This window comes from Protopterus annectens, chromosome 11.part0, assembly GCF_019279795.1.
Source record: "Protopterus annectens isolate FY-2018-M chromosome 11.part0, PAN1.0, whole genome shotgun sequence".
Taxonomy (NCBI): Eukaryota; Metazoa; Chordata; order Ceratodontiformes; family Protopteridae; genus Protopterus; species Protopterus annectens.
This window is the reverse complement of record NC_056745.1, coordinates 781,704,246-781,719,120: the sequence shown is the minus strand read 5'-3', so window position 1 is coordinate 781,719,120 and position 14,875 is coordinate 781,704,246.

Here is a 14,875-nt window from a genome sequence, read left to right as displayed (position 1 = left end):
CTGGCTGAGTGACAGAACCCACAGGGTCAGAGTTGCTGGCGCCATGTCAGACTCAAAGCCTGTCACAAGTGGTGTACCACAGGGCTCAGTCCTGGGCCCACTCTTGTTTGGCATCTACTTTTCCGAAGTACAAGCAAACACAGGAGGGTTATGGCTGACAAAGTTTGCAGATGACTGCAAACTGGCCATAGTAGAAAACACATTTGACACAGATATCCTTCAGAAGGGTCTCACAGAAACGGATAACTGGTGCCAGAGCCATGGCCTAAAGTTAAATGCCAAAAAATGCATAGTCATACCCTTCGGGAAAAACAAGGTTACCCCTAGCTACCAAATAGGTGGCAATCCACTGAGCACAGAAGAAGTTATCAGGGACCTGGGGACCCAGGTTGATAGTAGTCTGTCATTCGACACCCATGTAGCTAAAGTAGTTAGGAAGACCTTCTACATTGCCCACCTTATCATGAAGGGATTCTCATCTAGATCAAGGGAGGTCATAGTCTCCCTATACTCATCACTCATCAGACCAATGATTGAGTACAATGCCCCATTCGAATGTATCTGACCCGACACTTGCAGCAGCTGGAGAGGCCACAATAGTTCCTCATCAAACGGTTAAAGGGTCTCAAACATCTGTCCTATGCTGCCCGACTGAAAGAGCTCCAGCTCTATTCAGTCGCCACGCTGCTCAGAGGTGACCTTTGCCTAACATACAAGGCCATGTCAAACCCAGATTTGATGAATATGCTGCACCTCAAAAAATCTAGATCCATCAGAGCCACAAGGGCGGAGACTTAAACCTCGACACGGCTATCAATAGGACGTGCTGGAGGGATAGATTCATCACCCAAAGACTCCTATGCTGTGGAATAAAATCCCGTATATGTGAGGCAGAGCACCTCGCTGGCCTTGTTCAAGAGAAATCTTGACCAATGGATGGGAGATCGCAGATATACCCCAGGGATTACCTCAGTGTCACTGCTCGACAGAGGCACAGCAAAATAATGGGTATAGTTCCCCATACTAAAGGGGTGGCGTAAGCCACAAAACTATGGGCTAGGCTTGTAAATGCCCTCGGGCAGATAGCCTAGTATGAACCTATGAACCTATGAACCTATAAATATGTTTAGTTTTTGTTCAGTATATTTGTTCTGTTCTTACAAGTTTTACCCTAGCTGATTGATAGCAAGTTTATAAGAACAATATTTAAAATCTGTCCCTATTTTTAGGTCTCCCCCCCCCCCATTATTTTAGTCTTTGTCCAGATTTCTTGCACTGAAAGGTTGAGATGTATGATCTGCATTCATATTAGAGGTTTTGTGGCCAGCAAGCAACACTGCTGCGAGCTCAAAACAATGCTTATGTGTGCCGTGCCTCATTAATATGCATGGCGCGATACTGTGCAATGAGGAACAATGGTATGTGAAAACACTCCATGTAGGCTCTGCATGAAACCTACATGGAGTATATTGAATCCTGAGAACATACATTAACAGCTAAATATTAATAAAGCCATAAAAATGTCAATATCTAAAAGTGCGAACTTTGCCTTAATGGCAGTGTCTTTCTATTGCAAATAGCAACCCCCTCTATAAAAAAGAAATAAAATGCTGCATAAACTTAAATCCAACAACTATAAAATGACTTATTCAGCTTAGATTTACAGAGCTTACAGATCATGTTTAAAGTGATGCAACTCTCTTATATTTTTACATTACAAAGTATTTGCATTATGCATGAGAACACTCTGCTGGTTTCAAGCCACTGTTTCAGAAAGCTATGTTAAAAAAGTCTCCAAACATGGAAGTCTAACAAACTTCTGCCGTATTTATATTATGAATATTAATATGCTGGTAGGGGCACTTGTGTCATTATGGGGGACAGGTATAATTACAATGGATTGCTGTACTGCATACTTGTGGAATAAGTATTTCATTTTAATTGTGCACTGGTTAAATTAACAACCTATTTTTTTTTTTTGTGGTAAACCATTACCTTAATATAGTTTTCTGAAACAGTGGCTTGAAACTGGCTTTTAATTCTACAAAGCAAAGAGTGTCTTATCCTTAAGCAGTGTGTGAATATGTTCCAGAATTGGCTTAAACGTGTATTCTAAGTATTTTGAAGCCATCTCTGCAATATAACCCCTACGTGATACGACTGGTCGACCAGGAGTGTCCATAATCATTTTTTTTTACACTGGGTAATAAATGGACCGTCTGAATTTTTGGATTTGTCATAATTACTTAATTTTTAATCCCTCACTGTTATTATCCAAAGAATCCTGTTCATCTAAAAAGACTTTTAACTTAGTTTGAAAATTCTGCAATGGGTCAAATGGTAATCTAATATAAAAGTTTGAATTATTTAGTTGCCTAAATACTTGTTGGTGTCATGCGGAAGCTTCACAAAACATTGCTACACCACCTTTTTAGCTTGTGTAACTACTATGCTGGTATTCTGGCTTAAACAGTTCTACTACCCCAATTTCATCAAAAATGGAAAAAAAAAATAATGTGTGTGTGTGTGTGTGTGTGTGTGTGTGTGTGTGTGTGTGTGTGTGTGTGTGTGTGTGTGTGTGTGTGTGTTCAAAAATTTAAAAAATTCAGTATCAAATATTTTTAGTGATGGATAATGAGGTTGAAAAGAAGATTCATGAAAGTTAAAACCTTTGACTCCACATTGTACATCAGGATAAAATGTGAATCAATATTTAAGTAAAATAGTAAATTCCTTGATATCAGAAATGGTCATATATTCAGAAACAAATAAGTCTGTTATAACCCCAAAACCATAACCACTGTATGCCATGCAGCCAAAAAGAAAACTTGTAAAATGAAAAAAAGGCTTGCATAGTGAACAGTCACCAACAACCCACAAAGCACTGTAGACTGTTAGTTCTTCACTAAAGTATATAAAAATGCAGACTCCAGGTGTCACAAAAAATATAGACTTTATAAATTCCAAATGTAAAAGGATACCAACTACATAAAAATGTTCAAGTGTTTTCATCCATTCAGCTTTGGACTACTTCAGAACCAGAAAAGATGGCAGTTTTAAAATACTACATTCAGCTTCTACTTCTACAAAATGCTATAAAAATCACTACATTTTCTTGGCTGATTTCTGTCTTAGTACTATGTGTATATAGGGATATAGAAATATATATATGAAGTGTGGTATGCCTTCCACATATGGTACAATTATAATATGTAATCACCACATATATAGTACATATTAAAAATCTCCATATTAGTATTCTAGAAGCTAATTTTACATAGGTGCTATGATGCTTTATGTGCTAACTTGTTGTAAGTCTATTGTTGCTGGTTAGCTTATAATATTTCTGTATAAATCTATAAAATACAACAATATTGCAATTCTTTATCTGTTCTGTGTTATTTAGCTTGTTTTCTACAGTCATTTATATGCCTTCTTTGAATGAAGATTAACTGCTGTGACTACATGTGGTTAAAGCCCTTTATATTCAAACCACTATACATGAAGAGCCTTAAATTAATAATAAAAGATGTGCTTTATAATTGATCTTAGAGATATACTTTCACTATATGCAATATTCATTTCAGTTGTAATAGCAACATTGTATGTTTGTACAGTATGTGTATAATATGCAAAATTGCAATATAGTGGCATCAGAGTATACTCTGATTACACATTAGGATACAGTTATGTTAATAATCATTTGTAATACATATATCTGAGAAGAACTCATGGATAATATGGAAACTACAGCTGAACTAATTTCTATTCTCCCTCTTTATCCAGATATAGGAGGACTATATGGATATGTAAATTGCACCATATTTATTTTTAACTGCCTACTAAAACAGCTTCAGTTAAAAAGGCAGCAAATGGCCCAAGTAACAGAATAAATGATTACTCTAACTCTTCTATAGCAGTTAGTATGCCAATGATAGTACTGTAATAAAACAGCACAAAGTTCCTTTTATGTCATACTCTAACCTATGTGCACCTCAATTAGCTTCCACATCTCTTGTCAATAAAAACAGGGGAAAGTTATTAGGGTTGTTGGGTGGTGAAGAATGAGGGATATGTGGATTGTTGTTTGAGAAAGTTTTGGTTAGGTTAGCTATGGATTCTATAAAGAATGAGTTGAAATGTGAGCTCAGTTCAATGTCAGTTATACTTGGGTCAGGGCGGGGATTATTCCTGGACCCTGGATGGAGAAGGGAATTAACTGATTTCCAGAATTGTTTTGGGTTCTTATTATTGTTGGACTGAAGTTTATTGTAGTAGTTTTTTGTGTCCAGGGTGATTAGTTTTTTTTACACGGTTGTGGAGTTGGGTGTATTGGAGCAAGTTAATAGGCATTTTATTCTTCTGGTAAAGCTTCCAGGATTTGTCCCTGTGGTGCATGATTTGTTTTGTTTCTTTGGACAGCCAAGGAGCAGTATTAGCTTTGATCTGTTTGTTTCTTAGTGGTGCTAGGGAATTAAGAGTATTTAGGAAGATAGAGTTAAAATGTTGTAAAGCTTTGTCAAGGGGAAAAGTATTTAGGATTTGCCAATTCATTTGTTTAAAGATATTTGAGAAAGTTGTGGGGTTAAAGTTACTAAGTTTGCGAGTGGGAATGTAATGGTGTTGATATGGGGTGGAGTTAGCTGAGCAATGAATAAAAGCAGGGAGATGGCCACTAAAGGTGTCTGGGATAGTGCCAGAGTGATTTATTTTGTTTGGATGGGTGACTAGGATCCAGTCTATGATGGATCCTGGGGGGTGAATTTTGTTAGGACAGGTGGTTGAGTGGATTACTTGGGTGAACTTGTAGATGTTAATGGATAGGGAGGGAGAAGGTGTGTTGATTTTATTCCAATCGATATTAACGTCACCTAGAATGTAAGTTTCATACTTGATTTCAGTTGAGGCCCAATGAAGAATATTTTCAAGGGTAGAGATGTTGTCGCCTGGGGAGATATATAGGGAAATAATGCAGATATTCTTATGTTTATTCATTCATAGGAGACTGACTGTTAGTTTAGTATTTTTGAATTGTGGAGTTGGAATTTCAAGAGGGATTAAGGAAATAAGCCACCACCCTTTTTATTTAATCTGACATTTCTGAGAATATGTAAACCAGGAAGTAAGATTTCGGAGTCAGCGATATGGGTTTTAGCCAGATTTCAGAGATGGCTAAGATGTCAGGTTGGTTGTGGCTAATCCAAGCTTGTACTTGGTGTACTTTTTTGTTAAGGCTCTGGGCATTGATTGTAAAGAACTTAAAAGTGTTGTGAGACAAGGCAGAAGAAGAAGGGGATGGGGGGAAGGGGTTGTTTGTATTGGGACAAGTAGGGGGTGGGGGGAAGGAGTGGTTTGTAGTGGGACAAGGGCTGGGGTTGGGATGAATATCTCCAGCTAAGGCTAGGACATTACAGGATATAACTTTTAGCCTTTTGGGTTTATATAGTAGGAAGCTGGGTGGAGCTAGCAGTAGTTTAGGAGTAAAAGTTTTAGTAGTGGAGGAGAAGTGTTTGGGATAGAATAGGTGCAGTGGGTTAGGTGGAATAAGAGAAGAGGAGATAGAGTGGAAATGAGTGCATAAATGTGGTTGCAGGTGAGTGTATGGGATATTTTGAGTAGAAGGTAGGCATGGGGGTGGTTACCAGATTGTAATTTCAAAACAGTTCCAAATATGTTGTCCACTCTTAGAACCTCTCCTTCATAAATATGGGAACACTGATTACAACAACCACATGCTGTTAGTCTGCTTTTGTCTACCTTGTGAGCCTCATTTAGATTTGTGTGTTCTTATGAATCAAAATTTGGAACAGACAATAGGGAAAGGATGTTTCCTGAATAGAGTTAAAGCAGTCTATAAGAAATGGACATTAAGGCTAAGAATAACTGAAGAGGGCTATCAAATGTTGTTCTTCTTCTTTTGGCTTTTCCCAGTTAGGGGTCGCCACAGTGAAACTCCAGTCCGCTAATGATTGGCAGTAGATTTTTATGGTGCTGAGGTGCCAGCCTGATGCCCAACCTTCAAAGAAGGCATGCCCATTCACTCATGTCTTTCAAATGCCACTTGACCATGGGGAGACATGCAGACTCCACACAGAAAGTGCTCCAGCAGAGAATCGAATGGGAGCACCTCTTGCTGTGAGGCGACAACACTACCGCTGTACCACTGTGGCTTCTGGAGGAGGCTATCAAATATAGTAACGATAATTAAGAAAATAAGGCCCTTTCTACTCAATACTAATTTCATTAGCAATGGAAAATATATATAAAATATTAAGATAATTCATTGTAGCATAGTGGAGATGGAGAAAAGGAGTAGCCTTAAGTTTTTCATAGATGATTGCATGTTGGTAATAGAGAATGTGGAGTAGATGTTGTCCCAAGTACTACATCTTTTTGATCAGTTTGGGAAAGAATCAGGTTTGATGTTCCATTCAAGGAAATTGATGATGGTTAGGGTAGGAAGTTGCAGTTGGGTGAACGTGCAGCTTCTGTGTTTAGTAGGAGGTGAAGTATATCAAGAGATAATAATTCACTCATCTGTCGATGAGATTAAAGATAAAGCTTGAAAAGAGATGCTTGGAAAGGTAAGTTCAATGTTAGACAGCTGAACAGGAAAAATCAGTTCACTGGGAAGAACAGTACAGTTAGTTAGTGCTGATATTATCTCTAGCCCTGTATTTCATTTATTTGATCAGGTATGCAGGTCTGAAACTGGGGAATAACAGGAATGAAAACATGCAAAAATATGTATCAGATTTGTCTGGAGAGGAAGGAGATCGGCGAAAAGTGGAAGTAGTTTTAGGTCAGGGGAAGAGTAACAATGATGGACTATATCAAACATTAGACATTACATGACATCAATATATATTATGCAAAAGAAAAAAAGAGAAGAAACAGCACTTATGACAGAAATGATGGGAGGGCAAGAACAAAGTGAGAAGAAAGCAGGGGGCAGAACTGATTTGTATTGAGAAATTAATAACAAAGGAAGTTAAACATTAAATTGGGTTAAGCAGAGGTAAGACATTTTGGGAAGGAAAATATATGAGATGTAGTGGCATAAAGTCAGTAGAAGTTAATTATACGTACAGCAGAAAACTGGGAAAAGAAAATGATTATTGTATGTAGAGGATACATTTAAACAAGTGATATTAGGTAAGGGGAAAGTTATGAAAAACTGCAACAAATATACAATTTGAAGAAATAGGATTGGGTAGCTTGTAGAGGAATTGTGAGCAATGAAGCAACTGTAAATAGAGGGATAAAGCAGGTGGAGTGTTGACTGCAATGAAAGTAGTGCTGGTAAATAAAGACTAGGAAACACCAACTTGGAGTATGACACATAGAATATATAGTAATTAATGGGTGGAGAGGGTGTGAATGGTTAAATTAAAAAAGTTGGGTGAAAGAAAATGAAGTCTTGAATAGGTAAAGTTGTTGCGATGAAGTGTGGACCATTGGTTCACAACATAGAAAGATAGACCCAGCTTTTGATTTTTACTAGAGATTATGTCATTGTTAGTATAAGACTCCACTAAGGTTAAAAATAGAGGGGCAATGTATGGAAGCACTGTTTTGGAGATATGAGGAACCAGAGATGGGCAGTTTGTATATCTGGTGGAATTATATAGGAGTTCTGAAAGAATGGGACAGCCTCTGAACAGTATATAACAAAAGACATAGGAAAGAGATATAGAAATAGTAGAAAAAGCTTGATTTTACTCCTCTTATGAATTAAAATGGAGCTGAATATTGGTGAAGTGAAAACAGGTATAAATTGTCACTTTCGCTATAATGGTTATGAAAAGAAATTACTAAAGGACAGAAGGGACCAGTAGTTACTCAAGTAAATGAGAAACATTGATAGTGTAGGTCAAGAAATTACAAAGAGTACAATGAGTTGTCAATGGGTAGATAACTTAAAGGAAAGAGAGGGTCTATGGAAAACTGAAACAATCCATGTACAGGCAAATATGGGAGATGAAGATAAGAAGAGGAATACAGGTACATGATATTATATAAATTAGTGAAATGAAAGTCTTAAAGAGGAAGAAGGGACAGAAAAGCTATTATGAGAAGCAATGTGATGGGAGGAAGAGAAGTCAGAAAATAACGGGATGAAAACATGGAAAAGATTAATTTTCTTATTGCACATTTACACAATTGTTTTGTAGATTTATAGAACTGTAACAGTGACATAATGGCTTATAATCAATAGATATTTTCTTGTTTCTTCCTGTAACGTGTTGTAGTTGAGTAAAATGTTTGTAATTCATACCCAGTGAAGTATGCTGTAAAATATTGAAGAACCCTAAAGAAAATGACTGAAGAAGGGAATGTCCTCCTCGAAAGATATTTCTCTTAACTGTTTACTACTCATTGACTGATATCACATCCTTGCAAACAATATCTGTGTGTTAATACTCATACACAAGGATGCAATCACCTTACCTCTTCATTAAGTCATGTACTTATATTAGTGCAATGATTAACAGTGATGCCAATTAGTTCTTATCTCTCCTATTTTGCAACTGGCTAGGGAGCCATGTGTTTGCAGTCTATATGTCCTCCCTGAGTCCACATAGGCTTTGCCAATCTGTGTGATTTCCTCCCATATTCGACATGCATGCTAATAAGTGAACTTGAGACATTCTAAACCATATGTAAGTGTATGTGCGCGCGCGCGCGTGTGTGTGTGTGTGTGTGTTTGTGTTTGGTATGTGTGCGTAGTCTTCAAATTACATTCATATGTGTATGTTGTGTTGGTTTATATTTTCACTGAAAATAAATTAGAATATTGCTGATAATTTGTTTTCCACCCTGTGCCTACTGAGTGCTGGAATCAATTCCAGTTTTCATGACCATGAATGAGATAAACCAGGTATTTTATCCCCTTATTTTCTGACTTCTCCTCCTCTTCCTCCCATCACATTGCTTCCCTTAATGGCCTTCCTGGCCCTCCTTGATATCTTTCATTTACCTTTATTCCTGTTCTTATCTTCATCTCCACATTTGTCTATTCATAGATCATTTCAGCTTTCCACAGACCCTCCCCAGGATTCAATAAAATCTGTGCAGGCTCCACGTAGAGCATACATGGAATGTATCTGTATACACTACCATGGTTTCACCTCAGCAGCGTGCCATGGATATTAATCATGGCATGCTGCCAAGGGAGATCATAGTAACATGGAAATTGACTCCATGTAGGCAGTAGGCAGTAGTGTAGAGGCTGTTCCGTGGTTGAGAATTGTCCAGGAAATTCCTGAACAGATGTTATGTACAGGATAAGAATCCCTGTAATGTAACCTGCTAGGGTAGAAATATGTGTGAATGTTAATCATTTTTTATGCCTGTTTGCACAATGTGGCACAGAGCACAGCAGTGCCAAGCTGCACTTACACATGCACAGCTGACACCTGCTAGACATTTAAAAATAGAACCCAGATGTAATTGGTTATGTGTTTTTGTCTACATGGTTTTATTTATTTATTTATTTACTGAATGGACATTTCTGTGGCATGGCACGGTGCTTAGCAGCGCTAACAGGTAACTTAGTAGTATATGTGATGGTATACTAGTTTTCTCACTATCCAGGTACCTAAATAGGTAGAGTCATGGCTTAAAGTGTAGTAGATCCTGAGTTTGAGTCTTCAGCAGTCATACCTTTTTGCATTTATTGCTGTGGAAATGTGTGATTTGACCTAAAGGGCAGTTTAATTCATAAACAGAATTATTACATTTGGAAAAGCTGTGCAGTGCTAAGCACTGCTTAAACATGGTCAATGGCTACGCCTGTTTGCATGTTGCTAAGCTTCGCAAAAACATGGTTGCATTAGTTTATGGGATGCTCACCTCTACTAAGCTGGTTTGTGCAATGCTAAGCAATGAGGCATTTTTTGAATGTTAATGTGTAAGGGGGGGGGCAACCTATATTAAGGCCAATAGGCAGAAATATTCTGCAACATTCATTGGTGTCTTAGTAACCTGGTGATATGTCTGGTGGTGTTGGTTAGGGAGCATGATTTTTGGCATAGAGGTGGGGTGTGCAGGAGTCCAGAGTGTTTGTTGGACTTCTGGTCCAGAACTATGAACCCCGGCTGTTGCAGGGTGGTTACCAGGGCTCAGAATGTAAAGCTGAAGTCTGGAATCAGTTGGCCAGGGATCTTACCAGTGCTACTGATATCCACCACACTGGTGAGCAATGTTATCACCACTAAGATGACCTGAAGTGAAGGAAGAGGGGGACCTTGGATACCTGAATCCAAGAGGCTAGGGATGGGCATGCCCCACAGATATGTAAGTATGTTTGTTATTACTTTACTAAAATACAAGTTGAATCTGTGCAAAACTGGTATGTGTAATAGTTTGCTTCTATTCCAACAGCTGCAACTGAACAGGCTTGCAATGTCCAATCTCATGCAGGGTGCCTGGCCAGGATGTTTCATGAGTGTGGTAAGTACAGATATTTTCTGATAACTGTAGTGCAATAAAGAATAAAAAATAAAAATAACAATAAGCAATAAGGTTTAAACCAGGATTATGGTATGTTAACTAATGTGTGCAAATAACTGCAGTAAGGCTGTATTCCCTCTTTTTTAATTTCTTCAAGTCTTTTGGGTTTCACTGCATGTGTGCTCCAATGTCACTGCAGTCAACTGTAAAAAATAAATTAATAAAGAATGCAAAAGTAATTGCCTGATAAATGTATTGCACAAACTGCAGTATGGTCCAGGGCTGTCTTCAGGCCATTTTCAATCAAATAATGATCTCTATTCCCCCACTCCAGGAAAACAGTATATGGAGAAGCTAGCCCATGTTCTGGCAGATATCATGTGTATAATTCACAGATTCTAAGGAGAAATAACAATAAAGCAGGATTGCAGTTTGGTAGGTGATGTTTTCTAATAACTGCAGTAGGGCTGTATTCATTGCATGTGTATTCTAATGTCACTGCAGTCAATTCATAGGTTCATAGGTGTGTACTAGGCTAATGGCCCTGGAGCCTTTACAAGCCTAGCCCATAGGATTACCCTGGCATTATGCCACCCAACCTTAGTTCCCATGCCTCTGTCGAGTAGAGCCATTGGAGTGATCCCCAGGGTGAACTTTCTATTTCCCATCCACTCATCAAGATTTCTCTTGAAGAGTGTCAGTGCAGTGCTCTGCTTCACATGTATGGGAAGTCTATTTCATAGCATGGGCAGTCTCTGGATTATGAATTCGACCCTCCAGCATGTTCTGTTGATTGTGGTAATTAGGCTGAGGTCTCTGAAGTTTGTGGTGCAGAGGAATTGGGATTTCTTTAGATGTAGCATTTCTAACATAGCTGATTCAGACATGGCTTTGTAAGTCAAGCAGAGATCGCCTCTAAGTAGACGATATGAGACAGAGAATAGTTGGAGATTTTTGAGTTTGTCCATACAGGACAAGTGTTTAAGGCCTAGTATCCTCTGTGAGGTACTTTTGCTGCCTCTCCAGTTGTTGTAGGTATCTAGTGAAATACATGCCAAATGGGGTACTGTACTCAATGATTGGCCTAATGATGGAAGAGTAGAGGGAGACAATGACCTCTTTCTTACTGGATGCAAAACCCTTAGCAATGAGATGTGCCACAAAAAAGGACTTTCTGACCACAGTGGCAATGTGGTGTTCAAAACAGAGATTGCTGTCAAACTGTGTTTCCAGATCTCTTATAATGCCTTCTGTGTTCAGTGGACTACCATCAATGTGGTAATTCATGGGAACTGGGTTTTTCCCAAAGGGGATGACGACATTTTTTGGCACTGAGCTTAAGGCCATGGTTCTGACACCAGTTGTTGGTCTCAGTGAGGCCTTTCTGTAGGATGTCAACATCACTTGTTACATTCAGTCCACATGTACCCTGGAGTCACAACGTTTGGGCTCTACTCCCATGCCTGCCAACTAAGACATTAGCAGCTGTCTAGTCTACTTAATGTACACAAACACACCTTTCAACTGTCATGATTTTTCATAATGCAATGACAACCTCCCAATCTGTCTGGTCCTTGATTAGCAGAAACATGATTACCTGGAATGCAATGTATTTGCAAATCTGTTTACAAAACAATTGGTATTTATGTATGAGCACAGTATGTGAAATAGTTTTGTGAAGTTGTGTACCTGCATTTGTTAGCACTTGATCCATACTATCCCATGCTAACAACTTGAGAGTTATGTATGTGCAACATCATCTGTAGAAGAATTGCAGTCATTGTACTCACAACTGACACTGCACACCTGTAGAAGTCTGTATTAGTAGTCTATGTGTTACTGTCATCTGCAAATTCACTAATGGTATGTTTTTCTCTCTCTCCCCATCATTCATCTTCTTTAATTCAATAATGGTACTTATTATTATGATTTAACATAAATATATTCTGTTAAACTAATTGTTAGGTTGGCCTTATGAGTTTTTATACTGATTTGCTGTTAACATACTTACTGTTATGTTATTTATTATTGTGTTCCACATAATATACCTTGATATATATTTGGATTAATTCATATTGTGTTCCATTATGTTAATGCTAACATTGGTTTAGTTATTACTAAACTAAACTTATCTTTATATCTAATTTACTACAGAGCAACAAGGTAGGCCAGTCACAGATGATCCACCTACCTTGGCTCCTCCAGCCGTGGCACCAGGGCACAGCACATCTGAGCCACAATCTAGTGGTGCCCCCTCTGCTGCCTCTGCACTACCTGTAGCTGGCATCAAGTAGTTCCACATCACAGGGTGGTGCTGGGCCCCCATCTGGGAGTGGTAGTGGAGGGGGAAGTTTTGCCACCCATGATGAACTATCAGGATTGGTGAACAAGATGTTCTTCCAAACTTTTAGATGTCATCTGTACTGGATGGAGGGATGCTCTCCACACTGGTGGGGCAGCCTCACCTCAGAGCCCAGTCTCCACCACTGCCACCATAGAGGCAGTGAAGGAACAGTGCCAAAAGTCCCATGTATGGGATTTGAGCCACACTGCTACCTTGTGGAGGCGCCCGAGACTGGGATTCCACAACACCCTCCCCATCCAAGGTGTTCACCCATCTCTTGTGTCACAAACCACCCCAGTCTGCTGTCTTATCTGTCTTCTGCAAAAGCTTCTTCACCTTCCCGACTTACCTCCCCACATGTAAGTATGTCCCTTCCCCAACATTCCAGTCTCACCTTAAACAAATGGGCACCTGTCCCCAAATAAATATATCATCCCATACATAGCTCTCCATTTCACAAACATGTCCACTGGACACACATAATTTGGTCCAATTGGCTTGACAATGCAGTTATGTTGTCCTCACCTCTCTCTCTCTCTCTCTTGACAGTCTAAATTCATCTACAAATTCAGCCAAAGTTCACACTTGTTGCTGTACAAAAAATGTATAGCTATGGTTCTTTCCTACACCCTTCCTGCACATACCTACCTGCCTTTTACTGTGTTTTTCCCCTGCTTGCACCCCATTTCACCATTCTCCTATCTCCCCATTTTTCATTTCTTTAAAGAATTTTTGCACCGTGCTGCATGACATGGTATGTTGCACAGCATCTCTAAGCTCAGCTAAATGGAGTTATATTGATATATGTCTTATAAATGATAATAAACATGTACAAAATAAACAGCTGTCTCCTATTCCAAACCCAAGACCATTATACCGGCAGACCACTCCATTAACTTGACACACCACACAGCTGTTAATTAAAACAGGTGGTTTAAGCAAAACATAGTAATTGCAAATTACCATTATTAAGCTTGTTTAACAAGAGCTGCCATGTAGCACAAACTTGCTGAAAGAGTAATGGAAAAACCAGGAGTGTAACTAGGAGTTTGGTACAGGGCTGTACCACTAGAAAGCCAGATACAGAATAATGGATGTAAGTGAGGTCTCTAATCGCAGGTAAATGTGCACATTTATCAGCAACATGTAGAAATACACCAGCTAATAAACATTAATGGCAACATGCATATTCAACTGGGACTCTGGTGGATAAATATATGTCTATAAGGCCAGTACATAATAATGGATGTAATGGAGGTATGTCACAGCCTGTATTTGTGCACTTATATGTTTACAAATACACATACTCTAAACATCAGCTCAGTAGCTCAGTCTGTAAAATTATTTGCAAACAGTGATTTTTGCCACACATGGTCCCGGGTTCAAATCAAGTGGTATGTAGCATTTAAATTGCATTATTGTGAAGCCATCAATGAATGACTGAGTCATGCACTCTTTATCCACACAATGCATTTCAAATGCAATGTCTGCTTTTCAGTGATAGAAGTCAAAGGGCCTACAGATAGGAACACACTTGACATATTCCTATAGTAACACTATAAAGTGCATAAAGTGTCAGGTCATGCATTAATATGCATTCACAGAGGATTTTAAATTGGGTAATGCAAATGAGGCCCACTAATATCAGAGAGCAGCACACAATTATTCCATAATGATATTACAGATTAGCACAGCTGCACAATTAACATACACATATCAAGGTCCTGCTGGTAACAAGGACTGTCAGCACACACATCGCAAATGACTGCCATTTTTTCTATTTTTAATACTGTGATTTGTTTTATCTACCTTGTGTTTTACTTGTATTCTGCTTTTAACTGCATATTAAAACTTGAAAAGAGACCACAACTCTGTCTCTTCTGAGTCAGGCAGAAAGATTTCCCCCCACCCTTCTACCCAGTGACTGTAGTGTTCTTAAATGCCATTGTCTTTCTAGTTGCCTTCCCCTTATAACAATTTGACCATATATCTCATTTCCTCTCTGTTTTTACTGGCTTGTGTGAGTAAGCGCAAAATTATCATTTTGATAAATCACTCCCCTTCAACTGTTTAAAT